The sequence below is a fragment of the Halichoerus grypus genome, chromosome 1, assembly GCF_964656455.1.
Source record: "Halichoerus grypus chromosome 1, mHalGry1.hap1.1, whole genome shotgun sequence".
Classification (NCBI taxonomy): Eukaryota; Metazoa; Chordata; class Mammalia; order Carnivora; family Phocidae; genus Halichoerus; species Halichoerus grypus.
Genome location: NC_135712.1, coordinates 6950522 through 6972283, shown reverse-complemented (window position 1 = coordinate 6972283; position 21762 = coordinate 6950522). Strand labels below are relative to the sequence as shown.

Genomic DNA, 21762 nt, shown 5'->3' with positions numbered 1-21762 from the left:
GCCCAGAGTATCCTTTCCTCTCCCTTAACTTTGAGCTTGGCCACATGCCTCACTTTGACCAATCAATGTGGGCAGAAGGGACCATGTGTCAGTTCCACATGGCAACTTGAAGAGGAATGACAGGTTTCCACTTCCCCTTATGCTTCCTCCCACCGCCATGAGAAAAGCATGCTCCAGAGACAATGTGGGACCAAAATGGAGCCCCCATGGAGCCCAGCTGGGTCTAACAGAGCTACATCTGAATAAGAAATAAGTATTTGCTATTACAAGGCACTGAGATTTTTAGGGATGTTTGTTACTGCAGCAAAAGCTGGCTAATGCATAATTGAAAGCAGTCCCCCAGTAGAGACATCCAAAAACCATACTTAGCCTACCTCAAAGATGCTAGGCCCCTGAGCCTAAGAGAGTTCCAGGTGGCTGACAAGGTCAGCCCGAGGTAAGACTATGAATTGGTTCAAGTGTCCCATTAAAACTTCTAGACTTTGCTTAGGTGTTCTCCACCTCCCTCCACAGGAGTGCCTTTCCAAGTGAAAACCTGCTCTGAAGAAGAGTTCTCACATGAGTCATCGTGGCAGCTCAGTTCAACAAATACAAGATTCATGAGCCAGCAGAACTGCTCATATACAAAGGTGAACACAACAGTCTTGGCCTTCGGTGGGCTGACATCCATCTACTACTCACTGAGTGCATAAGCCTGGGAAGTGACGGAGGGTGGAGACTGCCTTCCATCTATAGGGAAACAGGTGACTGCTCTGTAAGGCCACCTGACCCAGCGGCCTCCAGGACTCTGGCTCATGCCCAGACTGCTCAGGTGCAACCCAGGTATTCTAGGCCGCAGGGAAGAGAGGTGGGCACATCCTGGCAGACGCTCCTCAGATGCCACCATCCACTGCGCAGGACACACCTGTCACAGGCTGTCAGCTCAGCGGGGGCACTGGATAGACCCTCATTTTAACCAAAATCTGGGCTTTTCACTCTCCATGGTCAAATGCAACTCACCAAATGGCGTGCTTCTTTGTATTCTGAGCCAGATCAATGCCGAAGTTATTGAAAGCTGGTTTACATCTAGGAAAATGAGGCTCTGTCATTCTTAAGCAAAAGGTTTCTTTGGACTCTTTCAATATCAAATAGCTAACACACACACACACACACACACACACACACGCAGGTGCACACATGCACACGCACAATGAAGCAAACAGAAAGGAAATGAAAGCAGATTCATTTCGCTTGCAGTGCAGACTGGATTAAAACACAGAGAACAAGAGCCCAATTTAAGACTTCCATACATTATCTCTGAAAAATTCATCATGCTCAAAATATGATGAATTCACTTATCTCTTCACCTGCCAGGCAGTGTTTGAGGGTTTTGTTACCCGACAGTAACACGTTCTGCAGTATTACCTCATAACAGGGCTCTTCCATGTCTTAGCTTGTTTTATATACCACCGGAGCAGAGATCCCAAGTCCTAGGCACTGATGCACCCCCTTTCAGAAATAAAGCACATGCATTGCTTTGCACTGAAGGCAATCATAGGACTAAGGCATATAATTTCACCTGCCTGGGAGGAACTGAGTTTGAAATGAATCTCTGCATTTGGGCTCCTTGCCTTTGACACCCAAGCAGCATCATTCCATAAATAAACGGGACAGCATTAACCCTCAGCCATCATACCCCTTGAAGGACATCTCCACTGTATCTTTCATAAAACACAATTCAAATGAGTCATTTCTTCCCAAGCAAACTTTTTACAATAATTTTTTAAAGCTCTCAGAGTCGTAGTAATCACATATCAAATAAAAACATTCTTGAGATGTTTTTCATTTTGAATAGTGAAACTATTTATTAAAGCATGTCGGTTTCTTTATCCTCCAGGTGGTATTTGAAGCTTTGGAGAAAAGTTCCAAGCGAAGCCACCAACTTGACTCGGAAGTCCTCACTCCTCCCTTCTGGGTCATCCCTGGCCTTTCGGCCGCCCATCCTGTGGTCCGGCCTCTGTGTGCCGCTGGCTGTCTCCAGGATGCACCAAGCACTCCGGCTGCACGCTTTGCATATAGTGCTCGGAATCCGCCTCCCTACTCATCCCAGATAATTCCAATTTGCCCTCTACAACCAATGCATGTACCCGTCCTTCTGGGAAGCCAGCCCTGACCCCTGGGCAGTCTTGGTGAAACACCCCTTCCATGGCTCCTCCTAGAGCACCTGCCCGCCTCCATCCTCGTGTGGAGTGGGGAGCACAGCTCAGCTGGATGGCTTTGAATCTCAGCTCCCCCACTCACCAGCTGTGTGCCCCTGGGGCCACTTAACTCTTCTGCCTCTCAGTTTCTTCATTGGTAAAATGCGGATAATAAGAGCACCTGCTTGATAAAACTGTGGTAGCGATTAGACATCTTAAGAAATGCAAAGCACTGGGGCGCCTGGGTGGCTCAGATGGTTAAGCGTCTGCCTTTGGCTCAGGTCATGATCCCAGTGTCCTGGGATCGAGCCCCGTATCGGGCTCCCTGCTCGGCGGGGAGCCTGCTTCTCCTTCTCCCTCTGCCTCTCTCCCTGCTCATGCTCTCTTTCTCTCTCTCTCTGTATCTCTGTGTCTCAAATGAATAAATAAAATCTTTAAAAAAAAAAAAAAAGGAAATGCAGAGCACTGAGAATAATAATTGCAACAAGCAGGTGCTCCCATCAGTTACTTTTATCAGAGCCCTTATCGCTACATGCTAGAGTTCTCTGTACATGAGGCTGTCTCCCCTTCTGCACGGTGAGCACTCTAAAGAGAGAATGTCTTATTATGTTCATGTCCCCAACATCCAGCAAATATTCTGGCACGTGGAAAACCTACTTCGAGAATGCTGAATGAACGCATGAATGAATGAAATAAAAATATATATTCGTGTATATTCACATAGCATTCCTGCTCCATTGCTCCCAAAAGACAACGTGATATCATAACTGCTCAAAGAGGAAGGACGAACATTATGTCACACATCAACCCCCCTACATCCTTTGAAGATTGTTTTTAGAACAGAAATAAACTCTATGCACACCTTATGGCATGAAGCTGATGTTTTTAAAGATAAAGGCATTCTCCAAAAATACTGACTTACTTCATCCAGAATATTCATTTTCAGCACTACAAGATCATGAAGGAAAAATGAAACATTGAGAAATATATAAATTTCTCTCTTAGGGGTGAAGGTTTGAAAAACATGGCCAACAGACACATGAAAAGATGCTCAGCATCACTTGACATCAGGGAAATCCAAATCAAAACCACAATGAGATACCAGCTCACACCAGTCAGAATGGCTAAAATTAACAAGTCAGGAAACAACAGATGTTGGGGAGGATGTGGAAAAAAGGGGAACCTTCCTACACTGTTGGTGGGAATGCAAGCTGGTGCAGCCACTCTGGAAAACAGTATGGAGGTTCCTCAAAAGGTTGAAAATAGAGCTACCTACGACCCAGCAATTGCACTACTAGGTATTTATCCAAAGATACAAATGTAGTGATCCGAAGGGGTACATGAACCCCAATTTATATAGCAGCAATGTCCACAATAGCTAAACTATGGAATAGAACACAGATGTCCATTGACAGATGAATGGATAAAGAAGATATGAGATAGATATATACATATATATCTGTATACACACACACACACAATGGAATATTACTCAGCTATCAAAAATGAAATGTTGCAATTTGCAAGGACGTGGATAGAAATCGAGGGTTTTACACTAAGTGAAATAAATCAGTCAGAGAAATAAATATCATATGATTTCACTCATGTGTAATTTAAGAAACAAAATGGATGAACATAGGGGAAAGGAAGGAAAAATAAACTAAGATGAAAATTGAGAAAGAGGCAAACGATAAGAGACTCTTAACTCTAGGAAACAAACTGAAGGTTGCTGGGGGGGGGTGGATGGGGGATGGGGTAACTGGGTGATGAGCATTAAGGAGGACACTTGATGTAATGAGCACTGGGTGTTATATGCAACTGATGAATCACTAAATTCTACCCCTGAAACTAATTTAAAAAAGAATAAATGTTAATTGGTTAAATAGGAAAAAAAAAAGATACATGATCTCTTGAATTACCTTGTAGAAACCCAGCAATAGTGAAAAATAAAATGTAGTCTTCCGCCATGTAATCTCGCTATGCCTGAGATTAAAAAACAAACAAAAGACCTCAAAAAAAAAAAAAAAGAAAAAAAGAAAAAAGAAAAACATAGTGATTTGGTCTGCTTGTATCATTAGTTTTGAAGAGTTGCTAATCTTTCAAATACTACCCATGTGGCCGCCCTTGCATTCACTAACTTGTTCTCCAGGAAAGAGGTCAAATCCACTTCCTATTAGGAAGCATTAGTCTGTCAAGGTGCTAAATGAGAAGCCTAAAGCAGTGAACATTCATTCTGCTCAAACAACAGAAGGCAAAACGTGCCCTCAAACTTGAGCACGGGGTGAGGCACAGCTTCCAAGAAGCCAAAGGGAAAAAAAGAAGTCCTAAATCAGCCTGACCCTGGAGAGTTGGCTTCAGGATCCAACCTCTATTGGTTTTCACATCAACACTTTACTTTTGTTTGTTTGTTTGTTTTTAAAGATTTTATTTATTTATTTGACAGAGAGAGACACAGCGAGAGAGGGAACATAAGCAGGGGGAGTGGGAGAGGGAGAAGCAGGCTTCCCGTAGAGCAGGGAGCCCGATGGGGGGCTCAATCCCAGGACCCTGGGACCATGACCTGAGCCGAAGGCAGATGCTTAACGACTGAGCCACCCAGGCGCCCCAACACTTTACTTTTGAATGGGTCTGTGATAAAAAACATGGCCCCTGCACCAGCTGCTTTGTTGAAAGCAAAGTATTCGGCACTTAATTAATTAATATTGTTAGCATTATGGTGACTATTTAGGATCATCTTAGATAAACTCATTGGAGCAGCCCAAAAAAGCCCACGATGATAAGAATAATATTTGAAGCTCATTTGAATAAATGCGCTGACAGACAGACTGAATTCTGAGTCACCTCAGAATAGAGTGAACCCCAATCTCTTCTGCAACACTGGTGCTCAAAGTGTGGTCCGTGGACCACCTGCCAATTTGCAAAATGTTCATTCCTCATCCAGGAAGAGGGAAGTACACCAAAGGAGAAGGGTCTGGAAACTTTTACAGCAACGTGACATCACTGTGATGTCAAATGTGTACTCAGTGCACCCGTTCCTCCAAACAGGGTGCAGACCAGCTCAGATGCCACATCGTGAGCCAGCGTGGTCATGCACTGGTAGGGCCACCTCATAATGTCTGACATTTTAAAGTTAGTGTGTCAACTATAAGCCAAAAATGTATTTAAAAATGAGGAAAAAAAGTAAGCATATAGTTATTTTTATAACTTGCGATTTTTACATCTTTTTTAAGTTGTATCATTCTTTCTAAATGTATAGCTTAACACTGCAGCTAAATAAGGAAAATAAAATATGTATTATCTATTTACAACCCTAATTTACTGATGGTCTCTTTTTGGTCAAGAGAAGACATGTCTTTTCCGAATGTGGCAATCCCAGTAAACCAAACAATGACAAAGGAGCTAATTTTGAAGAAATTAAGATGAAAAAATGTTGTATTTGTTTTAAATGGAAGTATGATCCCTCCTACAACTGAACTGAACTCCACTTTGTAGCAGTAATTGATGGCGAAGGGCCACAAACACTGTATGTCATTGGAAAAGATATATTGGCAAGTGAAACAATGAAACAATGAAAGTGTAAGCAGTATTTTACACACAAAATGGTTTCTAAAAGCTCAAAAAAAATATTTGCAAGAAATAGCATTCACTGAAAAGCAACAGAAGCAGATGTCCAAATCTCATACTAAAAAACCAAAAAACAAACAAACAAACAAAAACTATTGTTTTTGTTTTTGAACGCTCCTTACGAAGCAGTACAAAGGACATAAAATCGCCCAGACATTAATGTAACAGTGTGTCCAGTAAGTCTACTTAGAAATGCTGGGTCAATCTCTGACCCAAAAAAGGGTCGATCGAGTACCACTTCCCAATAACAAGACAACGGTGTTCTCCAGCATGAGCGGCTTGCAGAGTCTCAGTGCGGGAGCCGAGCCTGAAGCACCTGCCCCGCAAGGGGGCGTGCACCTGAACACACTCAGCAAACTGCTTCGGTGCTTGAGAAAGTCCCACCACAAGGAAAACAATGTCCGCTCCGCAACACACCTGGTCACATGGGACATGAAAGCTAATGCACTGCATTCAATATTCCTATCTTAATTTTTTTTAAAAGATTGATTTATTTATTTGAGAGAGAGAGAGAGCACGAGCAGCGGGAGAGGCAGAGGGAGAGAATCTTTAAGCAGATTCCCCGCTGAGTGCGGAGCCCAACGCGGGGCTCGATCTCACGACCGGGAGATCATGACCTGAGCCGAAACCAAGTCAGACGCTTTGACTGACTGAGCCACCCAGGCGCCCCTATATTTCCACCCTTATTACGTGATATTATAATGATGAGCACAAAGGAACTCAGGGTTTCCTAAGAAACCAGTTTTTTTCCAGCTTTTTAAAGATATGACTCGCTCATTTGTCTGACCTCCTTAGGATTTTTAAATATTATAACACTCCTATGCAAGGAAGAGATGCAGTGCTTCTTCAATGCATCTTTATATAATGATGCATTATAGGAATCCAGAAATATATAAAACAAGATAATGGGGACACCTGGGTGGCTCAGTCGTTAGGCGTCTGCCTTCGGCTCAGGTCATGATCCCAGGGTCCTGGGACCTTTGGCTCAGGTCATGATCTCAGGGTCCTGGGATCGAGCCCCGCATCAGGCTCCCTGCTCGGCAGGAAGCCTGCTTCTCCCTCTCCCACTCCCCCTGCTTGTGTTCCCTCTCTCGCTGTGTCTTTCTCTGTCAAATAAATAAATAAAATCTTTAAAAAAAAAAAAAACAAGATAATCATAGTGGCTAACTCTAAGGAAAGTTACAGGGAGCTTTTTTTTTCTTCCTTTTGCTTCTCTGTATTTATAATTTTTTTCTACACTGAATTACACTCATGTCATAAAGAAACAAAAGACCACAGAGTCAATAAAAGGGTTGCATGAGGTCAGCCATTTAAAAACAATTCTCAAGAGCTTTGCCCGTCTAGGGGACCACGCAAGCCGTCAATTACGATGAGCCCCGTACGCTACCCAGAACCACGAACTCATCACTCTGAATGTGATGACCTCACGACTGAGGAAAGGGTCAATTAGAACACACCAGGGCCCTGACCAGTCGCCTCCTGCACACCCACTGGCCAAGCAAAGAGTCAGAGTATCCACCTCAGGATGTGTCCGTAACAAGACACCTGTGAACACAGCAGACTCGGCCGTGCCAATCTGGCAACTCAAAGAACCCGGCTGTTTCCTTCCCACAGCAGTGAGGGGCCCTCACGGGGGGTGCGTAGCCCCTCACTGCCCATCCCCACTTCTCTTCTTTCCAGCTTCCCAACCTCTTCCCTCCGCCCGCTCCAGGCTCTCAAAATAGCACCTGTCATGCTCCAGAGTCAACCAGGCCCAGTCAAGCATTTTTACACCATTTTTTATAAATAATCACTATTCATATCTCCATTTATCAACTTTTTTCTCTTTTATCAAGAGATACGGAAAGCAGCAATACACAGCTTTTATGTACGAATGTCATCCAAAGTAGCCTATCCCCAAACTATGCTAAACTAATTATTGTTATTGTTATCATTACTATTAACTATTGCAGCTAAGAAGGGACCTGTTTTTAGGTGGGCAACATTTACAACTGAACAGTCAAGTTTCCCATGCTGAGCACACGATTCACAGCATCCCACAGACGCTGGACAAGTTATCTAAGGCTTGCAGATGCCTGTTTGTGGAGCTCTCTAGTTGGAAGCAGTGAGATGTACACTTCTGGATGAGAAGGTAGGAGACCAAAGTCCCTCCATCTCTGCTCAACCCCCAAGCAGGTAACCCGAGGCAGATCAGCCACTCGCTCTGCACCTAGCCCAGAAGCAAAGTTAGATGGCTTCGAGAATTGACATACCAGGTCTCTATGACCTCAACGACTGAGCCACCCAGGCACCCCTATTATTTCTTTTTTTAAAAAGATTTTATGTATTTATTTGACAGAGAGAGACACAGCGGGAGAGGGAGCACAAGCAGGGAGAGTGGGAGAGGGAGAGGCAGGCTTCCCACAGAGCAGGGAGCCCGATGTGGGGCTCGATCCCAGGACCCTGGGATCATGACCTGAGCCGAAGGCAGACACTCAACAACTGAGCCACCCAGGAGCCCCAACCGTTATTATTTCTTTAATCAATTTATCTTCTGTCATTTACAAGTGAAATGAACCGTAACTATACATTGCCCTTTTGCTCTGGCTCTGATGAGAAACCCCTTCGATGGAGAGAGGTTTTATTTATTTATTACACACTATTCACTGTAATCACTCTTAACCAATAGTTTCTCACTTCTCACTAATTTACTGTGTTCTTAAATTGATTTTTTTCAGTATCAGATATTCTAAACTCTGTTATGGGAATTTCCAAATGTATACAAAAATAGAGAAACTGGGGTGCCTGGGTGGCTGGTCGGAATGTAAAATGGTACAGCCGCTGTGAAAGGGTGCATGGAAGCTCCTCAAAAAGTAGGATTACTACAGGATCCAGCAATTCCACTTCTGGGTTTATACACAAAAGAACTGAAAGCAGAAAATCAAACAGATACCTATACACCAATGTTCACAGCAGCACTATCCACAATAGGCAAAAGGTAGAAACAACCCAAATGTCCACCAATAGATGAATGGATAAACCAAATGTGCTACAGACATAAACGGCATGTTATTCAGTCTAAAAAGGAATGAAATTCTCATACATGTTGCATCATAGATAAACCTTAAAGACATTCTGCTAAGTGAAATAAACGGACACAAAAAGACTGCCCCAACTCCAGCCATCACATCAATAATCCAGCAGGTAGGAAGGATACAGGAAAGGAGAGTGTACACCCTTTAAAGATTCTACCTGGAAGTCCAACCTTCCCTTTAGGGATACTTCCTGGAGATTGCACACAGCCCTTCTGCTCACGTTCTAGTGTCAGCTGCACTCAGCTGCAAAGGAAGCTGGGAAATGTGGTCTTTGTTCTCGGGGAGCATGCAGGAGTTCTGTTACTAAGGAAGAAGGGAAGAATGAGTACTGACAGACAACAAGCCATCTTCATACACATGAAAATCACCTTGAAAATGTTTTTTTGGCCAAGTGGTAAATCTTCAAGGTTTCATAGGGTCATGTGCAGAAAGGGGGAGCTTTAAGAAACATCTGTGACCCAGTGAGCACTCACTCCTTGGATGAGCTCACTTTGAAAAACAGCAAGAATCCAGGGACATGCCATATAAAGACCATTACTCACCATAGACCTGCCCAAAGGAAGAAGGACATGCAGCTGAATTGAGAAGCCTGTCAAAGAAAAAAGAAAGAAAGGAAAAGAAGAAAATAAAAAACAAAGACGAAGATAAAGGATGCCTCATCCTCTCCATTTCACAGAATTTGAAACACAGCAAAAAAAGCTCTTATAATCTGGCTGCATTCAGCGCTGGCAGAGACCAGGAAGACCCATCGGCACATTGCTAACGTTTCAGGTGGGGAAATGTCTTCTTAACCCCCAGGCATCCGTAGGCATCCTGCCCTCAGGAACAATGATGCAGCACCTTCAAAACACAGGGTTCCCCACACTGCGCTTCCCATTAAGGTTGTCTTTGCTTGAACATTTCTCAGGCTGAGCACACGATTTCACATATTCTCACAGTCAAGAGAGAGAATGGGAGTTCCTATGAGTCATAGAAAATTTGGTTTTAAAAAAAATGGCATCAGGAAGAATCAGTAACACTAAACGCCCACATGTCTCGTCTCTTTAAAGCACATTGGGGGAAATTTTGCTTTTAGTGGTAACTTAACATTCTGTTGCTGCCTTATATATATCATTCGCTGCAGAAACAAAATAACTAACAGCCTGGGAAGACTTTTATAGCCTGCCCATCCTTTTTAAGAGATGGCACGGTTCCAATTTTGACCTCCTTTTTTTTTTTTTTTTTTTTACTCCTTGGACAAAATCCATGCAATCCTCAGTAATACTAGAACAACTCTGTGTTACTGCGTATGCACACCTGATTCCTGTGCCTTTTCCACCCCTACGTTGGCAAAGATCTGTCCACGGAGGCAAAAAACCCCCGTACCCCTGTCCCGACCTCCTGGGTAGCCCTGGCGCCCATCCCAGCTCAGCCCTCCTGGCATCTCCGGTCTCCTGCCGGGTCCACCGCCTCAAGTCAGGAAGCACTGCAGACCAGGCGCCTGCAAACAAAATCCCATAGACGGTTCTAGAGGGTGTGCTTCGCCTGGGAAACCCAGCTTAAATGTCTTCTGCCTGATTCATCACTCCACCAGCACGACACTAGAGAAAGTCAGCTCTCAAGTTCTAAAACGCTTTAAACCCTCCCTTATTTTTGTATTTATTACCCAACTCATATTACAGTTTTCATATATGCCTTATCTCTGAATCACACATCCTAGTTTGTCCGAGACAGTCCTACTTTAGCCTGTTGTCAATAGAGTTATTTATGGTGTCTTCTTTCACTCCCAGTTTGGAAGAAAAGTTACACGGATACCCAATTCATCGCCCAAATTTGTCTGTGAACTCCTTGATAACCAGACTCTGTCCTGATCACCTTGCCATTCTCCAAGGACCTGCATATAGCACCTGACCCAGGTGTTGAAAGGAAGAAAGGAAAGAAAGAAGAAGGGAGGGAGAGAAGGAGCAGGAGGAGGAAGGGCTCTCTCCTACCCCCCTTGCTCAAAATTCAGTCATGAGTCCAATATAAGGAAGAGCATTTGAAAAAACTACTTGATGGGGAGCCTGGGTGGCTCAGTCGGTTGAGCGTCGACTCTTGGTGTCAGCTCAGGTCAGGATCTCGGGGTCGTGAGATTGAGCCCCGTGTGGGGCTTTGTGTTCAGCAGGGAGTCTGCTTGAATTTCTCTCTCCCTCTCCTTTTGCCCCTCCCCCTCTCTAAAATAAATAAATAAAATATTTTTTAAAAAAAGAGAAAGAGGGCTCCTAGGTGGCTCAGTCGGCTAAGTGTCTGCCTTTGGCTCAGGTCGTGATCCCAGGGGCCTGGGATCGAGTCCCACGTTGGGCTCCCTGCTCCGCGGGGAGTCTGCTTCTCCCTCTCCCACTCCCCCTGCTTGTGCTCTCTTGTTCTCACTCTCTCTTTCTGTCAAATAAATAAATAAAATCTTTAAAAATAAATAAATAAAAATTTTAAAAAGAAAAAGAAAAAACTACTGCTCCCACAGGGAGGGACAGAACACAGTGGTTATGATGCAAAGCTGTAGATTCGAATTCTGGTTCCATCCTTTACTCTCTATATGGCTTTGAACAAACTGACTGACCATTCTTCCCTAGACTTCCTTACGCATATAATGGATGTAGTAAAGGTGTTCCCCATATACATGGGACCCACAAGCGTATGAACAGATTATCAATATCACTAAGCATCTGAAAAGTGCAGGTCAGGGCGCCTGGGTGGCTCAGTCGGTTAAGGTTCTGCCTTCAGCTCAGGTCATGGGATTGAGTCCGGCATCGGGCTCCCTGCTCATCAGGAAGCCTGCTTCTCTCTGTGCCCCTTCCCCTCCCCGGCTCGTTCTCTCTCTCCCTCTCTCTCTCACACACACACACACACACAAATAAATAAATAAAAATACTTAAAAAAAAAAAGAAAAGGGCAGGTCAAAAACACAATGAAATACCACCTCACACTCATTAGGATGGCTACAATAAAAAAGTTTTTTTAAGAAACAGAAAATGGCATGTGTTGACCAGGATGTGGAAAAATCGAAACCCTTGTGCACTACTGGTGGGACTGTAAAATGGTACGACTGTTGTAAGAAACAGTATGGAGGTTCCTAAAAAAATTAAACACAGAATTACCGTATGATAATACCCATCACCAGGCACATTCTGCATGGAGCACTGGGTGTTATGCACAAACAATGAATCATGGAACACTACATCAAAAACTAATGATGTAATGTACGGTGATTAACATAACAACAAAATTTTTTTAAAAAAAGGTTACCATTTCCAAACACCACTATGCCTGAAATTACTGAGTATTCATATACCCAAATCATTGAAAGTTAACTTAATTAAAATACTTGGCATATACTTGTAAAAAAAATCTTATTAGGATATTAAAAAATATAACATGAATTTTTTAAGAAAAAATATTATCTGCAACTTCTTCAATTCCATAAGCCACAATTTGAAGTCTCAGATTATTTTCTTTGTCTTGAACTTTTAAGAGCTGTCCTATTTACTGAATGACAAGGGTTTGACTGGGCAGGCATCGATGCCCAGAAAACACATGAGTGTTTTCAAGGGCAGTGTGATGGGGCTGCCATGAAGCTAACATAGTCAAAGGAAGCACTGAGCCCAGATCACAAAATGTAATGGTCCTAGATTTCTTAGGGACTATTCTGGTCATGACTTTCCAAGAAGAACACGGATAGGAAAATAAAAAAATGTCCATACAAATAAAACCAATATATGAGAGCTAAAAAAAACATATTGTATAAAATATGCATTTTATACAAAAAAACTAGCTGTGTTTTGTCTGCAAAGAGAGATGTTTAAGGAAATATGCATTTGAAATACATGAAGACCAAATATTCATCCATTTGTTCAGTTTTGAAATTATTTGATAAATATTCATTGAAAGACTTCTAGGAACCAGGCATTGTTGTAGGTATTAATCATACCAGTAATGAGCAAAAAAAAGCCACCTTACTGGGTTATTCTAGAAGGTAAAAGTAGGCACAATGACGGATACCATCTGAGGTCAGCCTAAGAAGGTACATGCTGACAAACGGAACGAGCCCGAGATGGAAAGGACCATTTAGGGAGGGAGTGATCTCCCCACCCTGGGACGATGCAGGGAGAGACTACGAGCATTAAGAATGCCAAGAAGAAACTTCTACGCTAGGTTCTAATGATCTGGTGTAGATAACAATCTACCTCTCTAAACAGAAACACAATGAGGTCCAGTTTTCAAACACACTGAGGGGGAGAATATCTGTGCACACAGAGTGATTTGGGGATATGATGTTCAGAGAAGCTTCACTACTGACTTCACTTGACCACCCGAGCAAAGACCTAAAGTGATACAGACCTATAGGAAATCTGCAACACTTGTACCGGAAATAATCAGCTGCCTTTGCATGGATGCATACTAATGCGCCATTATTAGAATCTCGATTTATCATATGGTTTTTCAATTTATCATATGGTTTCACTTATTTGTGGAACATAAGGAATAGCATGGAGGACATTAGGAGAAGGAAGGGAAAAATGAAGGGGGGGGCAGAAATCGGAGGGAGAGACAAACCATGAGAGACTATGGACTCTGAGAAACAAACTGAGGTTTTAGAGGGGACGGGGGTGGGGGGATGGGTTAGCCCGGTGATGGGTATTAAGGAGGGCACGTACTGCATGGAGCACCGGGTGTTATATGCAAACAATGGATCGTGGATCACCACATCAAAAACTAATGATGTACTGTATGGTGACTAACATAACATAATAAAATTAAATTTAAAAAATAAAAAAAAAGAATCTCAATTTTGATTACAATAGCACAGCATTTCACCTAGAGGTTGTACCCTTCCCTCTGAAACTTCACTCCAGCTTTGAAAAATATCACAAAGATAACAACTAAACATAACTGGAAGCGACCAAGATACCCTTCAACAGGGGAACGGATACACAAGCTGCAGTCATCCATACCAGGGAATATGATTTGGCCATGAAAATAAATGAGCTCTCAAACCACAGGAAGATATGCAGGGACCTTAAATGCCTAGTACTAAGTGAAAGAAGCCAGTCTGAGAAGGTTACATACTATGTGATTCCAGCTCTATGACATTCTGGGAAAGGCAAAACCATGGAGACAGTAACAAGGTCGGTGTTTGCCGTGGGTTCGGGGGAAGGGAGGGAGGATGAGCAGTGGAACACAGGGGATTTTTAGGGCAGCGAAACTGTCCAGTAGGATACTATAATGGTGCATCCATGGCATTACACATTTGTCCAAACCCACAGAACAGACAACACAGAGTGAACCATCATGTAAACTATGGACTTGAGTTGATAATAATGTATTGGTATTGGTTCATCAATTATAATGAATGCACCACACTTTTATTTTATTTTTTTTAAAGATTTTATTTATTTATTTGACAGAGAGAGACACAGCGAGAGAGGGAACACAAGCAGGGGGAGTGGGAGAGGGAGAAGCAGGCTTCCTGTGAGCAGGGAGCCCGATGCGGGGCTCGATCCCAGGACCCTGGGACCATGACCCGAGCCGAAGGCAGACGCTTAACGACTGAGCCACCTGGGCGCCCCTGCACCACACTTTTAAAAAAATAAATAAATAAATAAAAATTTAAAAATAAAAAAACAAAGAATCTATGCTGAGATAGCAAAAAAATACTAAATACATAAATAAATAAATAGTAAGTAATTAAATAAATGGAAAAAAATCATGAGGAAACTTCACAGGCATGTCTTCCCTTATGGAAAAAAAAAAAGTTCTCATTTCCCAAATTCAAAAACTGTTGCAAAAGAATTGAACGTGCTACTTTCAAAGCATAATTATTGAGTCTAAAATACAACATGATGACAAACCACTTTGCAGTAACCTTTCCATGTTTAGGTAAGGTTGACTGCAGAGCTGATAGCTGAGCCGTAAGCGTTTGGGGACCACGTGATAGCAATCCCCTCAGACTATCACCACGTGTGTTCAAACGGGGTTGACCCTAGCGTGACTCAGGGTGGAATGAGAAACAGGATATGAGCTATTGGGCGAGGGTCCCCCCTTTGCCAATCACCGGTCCTGCAATATTGGACAAGGTCACTTTGGCAGGTGTCTATTTTCTCAGACAAAAAACGGACAGAATAGGCCAACTAGTAGTTTTCACACTGGTCCCCAATGGGAGAGGGCGTCTGGGGACAATGGGGGTGGCGGGATAGGGCAGGGCAAGAGTGCACTGGCTTCCACCAAGAGTTACACTCAATTGGGAGGGGGTATTTATTGGGCTCTGATGTACAATTTTAGTTGAATAAAGGTCTCCTCAAGCTAAGTAATTCTTTTTTTTTTTTTTAGGAGACATCTGGTTCCTTTTCCCTGAAGGTATTTGCTCAAGCCAAGGAATGAAGCACCTGTGAGTGAAGAGCAGATGAAAGCTGGAAATATAAAAACTTGAGGGAACCTTTCTTTCATTTTCAAGGGGATTATCGAGAGAGGAATGTACTTTGGCTCCTGTAAGCTCATCCAATATCTGATCTCCCACCTTGGCCACTGCTGCAGGATGTCATCCAGAGTTCCTCTCCAGTTCCAGCCGCCTAAAGGGAGAAAGAATCCCATCCGGATTACTGGGGCCCCATGTTTGGAGGGACGGGTGGGCACTGTCTGGGTAATCGCTCTACTTAGAAGGAAGCAAGTGTTTATTCAAGGTTAGTTATCAGACAATAAGACAAACTATCAAAAAGGGAAGAGGCAAATACCCACAATGGTTTACAGACAGGAATCATGGACTCTTAAGTCGTAAGAGCCCTAAACGAGGAAGGAAAGAAAGCCACGGAGGGAAAGATGCTGTGGAAAGTTACGCAATGGGAGGCACATCTGGGACCCGAAGCTGGTCCTGCCAGTGATGATCTATTCTAAGCAAAGATCTAAATGAAGATCTTCTGCTCAGTCACCAGCTTCTCTTTGTCTACTGGTCGGGGTAAAAACATCTCAAATTCCTTACCTTCTTGGACTCTACAGTGAATGAAGACCCAGGACAACAGTGTGCCCAGAAGCAGCCAGGTTGGCTGGAACTTGCCAGCACAGCGCCCCCAAGGGTCCTCGTCTTCCTTTCCCTCCTCGGCCCAGACAGATCACCCCATGTGTCCCGCCCCACCCGGAGAGGAGATGCCAGCCCCACAGGCAAGCTGAGGGCAGTCCTCTTGATAAGTACCTAGAAAAACTAAGGCAACACTCAAATCCCAGTTATTAAATCTGGGAAAAGACAAAATATAATCGCAGCATATCATGTGGCTGCCTTCTCACACTTACACAGTTACAATAATGTTCGCAGTGAACATTAATCTAACTGACATTTTTGCTTAACTACACGGGAAGGATGGAGGAACGGAAAATGGACGGAGGGGCGGGACCTCAACTCCCATCGTCCTTCATAGAAAATCGGTAATATCCACATTGAAAACTCAAGAAGAAGTGCCAGGAGCCCAGGACTTATAAATATGGAGAGAAATGACAGAAGAAGAGCCAAGAACAGCTAAGGGAAGGTGGAGGGCAGAGAATGAGCATTTTTTCATGATAAGCCCAGAAATACCATTTCACTTTATGCATCTGTTATTATTTTGAGAGGAAAAAAATAGCCATTAAAGTAGAAAAGTGATAAAAGGCACAGGGGACCTCCAGAGTGAATAAACTCGACATCTGATGGGTGCTGTGTGGGAGATTTCTACGGACGGGTTAGGATCCCAGAGAGGCATAAAGCTTGGTCCCATAGCACAGTCCCTCGCTCCTGGCCAGGGCTTGGCATCTGCCCCGCGGTCTGACCAAGGCTCCTCGGGGAGAAACCGGCCCCAAATACATTCTTCTCCATGATTTTAGGAACATGCTCATTTGTTTATTTAGGTCATGTCACAATACCAAAAAACTCAGCGAAAGCCAAACAGCTCACTGTGCTTCCTTGGTGTTACACAGACCTCTTCCCCAAGTCCACGTGCAAACTCTTTTCCTCCTTTGCCTTTAAAAGCCTTAGAGCTTAAAGTGTAAATTAGTTGAAAAAGAAAAAGCTTCTGAATGATAAGTTGGTGGTGTATAGCAAAAGATAAAAATACGGGCCCTGATCACACATTTCTACTTCCAGGAATGTATCCTAGTCTTTGGAAAACTGTGCAACACGGTTTGTAACCATGATTTCCAACCCTAAAGGCATGTGAGAATACTGACTTCTAGGCCTCACCCCCAAGAGAGCCTGATTTAATTGTTCTATGATGGGGCCTGGGCATCTGTACTCTGCAGCCAAGATAGATAACTCTGGGATTATAATAAAACGGAAAACAGTCTAAATACTCCATGGAGAGGACTGGTTAAATCCATCACAATAGGACCCTACAATGGAATCCTAAACAGTCTTAAAATAATGTGGCAGAAAGAAGATATTTCATTAAACATATTCATTGACATGGGCAGATATTTACAATGTGTTATTAAGTAAAAAAGAAAAAAAAACAGGTTCTACGAACTTCGTATGTGATATGATCTACTCCTGGAAAAAGTATATATGTAACAGAATCACCACTATTCCAGAATGAAATGCACCATTGTCAGTAGCCATAACATCTGAGTGTGGAAAGATTTAAATATTTTTGTTTATGTGTATGTTCTAAAATTTCCACAACAAAGTATTACGGATACCACCCTCTCAAGTTCCAAAATGCCTAGACATACCTCTGGTAAGCTTTAAACATTTTAGCACTGTTCATACAGACTTCAGCTCACACCCGCCCTGCTGCAACCAATAAACCCACACACATGTTCCCAGACTTTTCCCAGGGTACTCTACTGCCTGCCAAGTCTCTGGGGGGGGGGGGGAGGGCGGAGAACAGCCCCTGGGTTTCATCTTTCCTTTGCAGGTAACAACATTCGGCTGCCTCAAACCCAAAATATCCTTGTAATTTTGTTGCACCCCCTGACCTTCTAAATTCACCTTTCAAAAAAAAAATTAATTAACTTAATTAAATTAAATTAAATCACCTTTCCAAGTCTGAGGGTCCTGAAGGGAGCACCTAGATGATTGTGAGGAAATCCCAAGCACAGCCTCAATCCCTCCCATTCCAGCGCCACTGAACCATTCAGCATTCCTGGTGGAAGATGCTGGAGCACTAGAGACAGAGGGGTGGGGAGGAAGAACCAGTTCTAATAGACTTTCAGAACAAATATGCAGTTTCCTAAGAAGCTTGCAACATGAGGAAGGGGCTGAGTTTCAGACCACTGGAAGGGGGCAGCCTCCTGTTCTCAGCAACAATAGCACGGTCCCATTGCCTTCGTCCTTCACGCTAACCACCTAATGCCCACTCTCTCCTTGAAACCCCTTCTTGGATTTCTTTTTTTTTTTTTTTTTTTTTTTTTTAAAGATTTTATTTATTTATTTGAGAGAGAGAGAGAGCACATGAGAGGGGGGAGGGTCAGAGGGAGAAGCAGACTCCCTGCCGAGCAGGGAGCCCGATGCAGGACTCGATCCCGGGACTCCAGGATCATGACCTGAGCCGAAGGCAGTCGCTTAACCAACTGAGCCACCCAGGCGCCCCCTTCTTGGATTTCTTACGTCAAAACTGCCCACTAAAAAGAACCACGCTGCAGCATTTCAAGTAGTTATCTTCAGCAGTTTTTGAAACTTAAGATAAAAGCCATTACAACCAAACACATGAGAAAAAGGCTTTAACATGCGGCCGGGTTTGAACAGTCTATTCTCCGGGTCCGGCCCCTCGCCAACCTTGCAGCAATCAGGCAGGACACTGGCCCAAGCAGGAAATCTAAAATTAGATTTTACTACCTATAATGGAGGATTTATGGGATGGTTTAATTAGCAGTCTCAGGACTAAAACCCGAAGTGGAGGAATGAAAACATCTATCTGGACATACCCAGTGAGCCCGCACGCCCTCCATGAACTCACCTACATTCAGGGAAGGGGGACAGAGTGAGGACCCACCTCTTCCCTCTCCTAAGCTTGACACGGGCCACAGCCAACAGCACGGTGGCACCTGGTCCTTTTATTGAAGAGGCAAGTGGAGGTCTTGACGCCCCACCAAGAAACTAGGTGTTCTGAAGGTCAAAAGAACCCATTCAATCCAGTCCTCTCCTGAAATACCCAAACCACAAGAACAACACTCAAAAGGTCAAAAGAAGATTCTACTCGGCCACAATGTATCCGAGAGCGTTGCCGTTGCACCTGCAGTTGCCACATTCACTGCTGGCAAGAGCCTGTGAGCACTCCCCCAGGACCATTCTGGGTCAATGTAAAGAATAATGAAACTGTGTGTTTGTGTAAAGTCCATGTGTTCAGAGAGTTTTCAAGTAAATAAGAGAAAAGAACAAAGGGCTGGAGCCTGTGTTGGCTGGGGACAGGGGCTGGGTAACAAACCCCATCCCCTTGAGGGGGGTACCCGCAGCTGAGTGCCCGCAGAAACCACGCCCGGGGAAGGGGTTTGGAAGGCAGGGGTCACTGGAGACCGGTGTGACCACACACGGTCCCTTTCTGTGCCCCGCACTGCTCCCCTCAACAAATGCTAGCGGGCTCGGACGTCTTCCCTCCAGGTGTCTCCAGCCACACTCTCCCCTCTCTGGGTGGCGTCCCTGGACCCAGCATGGGGTCAGATATGCCAGATTGCATCAGCGCCGAGCCAGAAAGAGAAATGAAAAAGCAGGGACTGTGGTTGGCTTCTTGACCAGTGAAAAATATGGCTCCAGTGAGCAGGGTCACTTTTCTCTAGGCAAGTCAACATGACAATATTCCCACGGAGGAGAAGAGTCCCTTGAAAAGAAACTTCCGTTTATTACCACACACAACAAAATGGGGAGACATCTTTGCTTTTAAAAGTCTTTTCTTTTTTTTAATTTAAATTCGACTAGCCAACATATATCGTCAGTTTTTGATTTAATGTTCAATGACTCATTAGTTGCATATAACAAAAATCTTATTTTCTTAAAGATTTCAACTTTCCAGGATAAAAAGCACTTTTCTGAAGTCCCACTTGTCTTGTGAGGGCTGGTATTTAGGTGTGGTTTCTTAGTATCCTGGAGCCTTCCTATATTGGGATAGCAGGTGCCTCGGTCTATAGAAATCCCTTATAAGGAGATCAGCATAGAACAGTCTTATTCTACCTGAGTAATTAGCAGGAGAGTAAAATTCAGTACAATTCGGGTCCTCCTCAGACTTCTGTGAATGTGGTCTAGGAAGAGACAGTTTAACCTTCTTTCTAGGCTCTGGTCATGCAGTTACCACAATACAGGATTATTGTGATATACGTATTAAAATATCATGTAATATACATACACACAATCTATGTAATATTGTATAATATATTCATATATTCATGTAATATTATATAATATTCCTATTTATATGATATATTCATATATTATATATTTTCATATAATATATAATATATTCATATTCATATGTTCATATACTCATAAGAGCTCACATCTATTAAAAGGTTTGGAGAGGAAAAATGCCACACAGAAATCATATTGAATAAAACAGAGCCAAGCAGGGAAACAAGTCTGAAATGACCTAGGAAACGAAACAGTGTTTGATATTTACTCTTTCTGGATACAGATGTGGAGGGGCTTCGTGTCATCACTGACCCCGGTTCATTAGGATCATCAATGTTTTCTAAGTTCCTGGGCTGTTCCACAGTCAAAAATCCCAATGACTAAGTTCAAAGAGAATTCCCCAGAAAAACCACAGCAAAAATAAGTGTCAGCTAGTCGTAGAAGGTTGGATATATAGCCTATAATATAAATACATGTCGCGTAAGTAAGTGTTCAGGCACACATTGTGGTATGTCATCTAACGTGACCTGATTACCAAAAACACAAAAACAAAAACAAAAAACAGATCCCGATTTTACTACTGTGGCACCCACTGTGTGAGGAGTCATAGTGTGAAGAGGTATTTTTAGTGAATTTTAAGGGCAAGCACTCATAAACTTCCAAATCTGTGCCCCATGTGACCATGACATAGCATTTGGTCATCCTGCTGCTAATTGTCAAAATTCTGACTGTGGGTCACCGCTGACTCAAACTCATGTCTGTCTGTAAGACATTAAAAAGAGGCCATTTGGAAAGAAGAAGAGGGGAAAGTTTAAGGAGAGCAAGCTTTCATAACTAGCTGGTGCTTGCTGGGAGTTAAGCACCTCTTAAAACACACACAGCAAAGACAAAAAGAATCCACGCCAACGTACCTTTCACATTCCAAATCCAGGGCACAGACAGCGCCGGGGGTGGGGCAGAGGGAGCCTCGGGGTTCTGCGGGGCAGCGGGGAGATGCTCGCATAACCACTTGGATCTCCTGCCTCAGATGGAAGCAAGCTTCCTTGTGATGTTCCAGAAGGGAGGGTACCGGCAGAAAATACCGTGACACTTCCTATACCACGAGCTGGAGGTAAGCATTTAAGTAAGAAACTTCATCTGTGTGCCTTCGTTCCTCCCAGTAACATCATTTCTCAGCTGGCCCTTCTAGAAAATCGGGGACCGTGCCCTCCCCGGGAGAACAAGAGTGTTATTTGTGGGGCTGCTCTGGGGAGGAGAAACTCAAATGCGGCGCTAGATTCTTCCCGAGCTGTGCTGGTTTCACAACACACATTTCTCTCCCTTCCTAAGAATCTGGCTTTTCCTTCGTGCACTTTTTTTTTTTTTCCCCTATTTTCGGGATGGTTGGGTCACTTCTAGTAACTGTGCTTGAGCGCGGCTGTCAGCCCCGGGCGTGGGCGGGCCCTTCCGACTCTGGTCTGCCTCACGGGACACTCACCCTCCGTCTCTGAGTCAGTTGCCTTTTCATGGAAATACTATTCAATGATCATTTTCATAAAAATTCATGCTGGAGCAGTTTTGTTTCTCTTGACACTGA

The 21762-nt window shown here is 43.6% G+C and overlaps 1 protein-coding gene across 5 annotated transcripts in view; it reads right to left on the bottom strand.

Annotated features, from left to right (window-relative positions):
- ERG (ETS transcription factor ERG) overlaps nt 1-21230 on the bottom strand; it is a 235635-nt gene extending 214405 nt beyond the window's left edge. For 2 of the 5 annotated variants that reach the window (XM_078072992.1, XM_078073141.1), the window contains exon 1: nt 9418-9740. The gene's annotated coding sequence lies outside the window, so the exon portion shown is untranslated. Of the gene's footprint in view, nt 1-9417; nt 9745-21097 lie in introns of those variants that run through there. The other 3 variants (XM_036118418.2, XM_078073261.1, XM_078073212.1) reach the window with 3 other exon arrangements.
- Nucleotides 21231-21762: the final 532 nt, after the last annotated feature.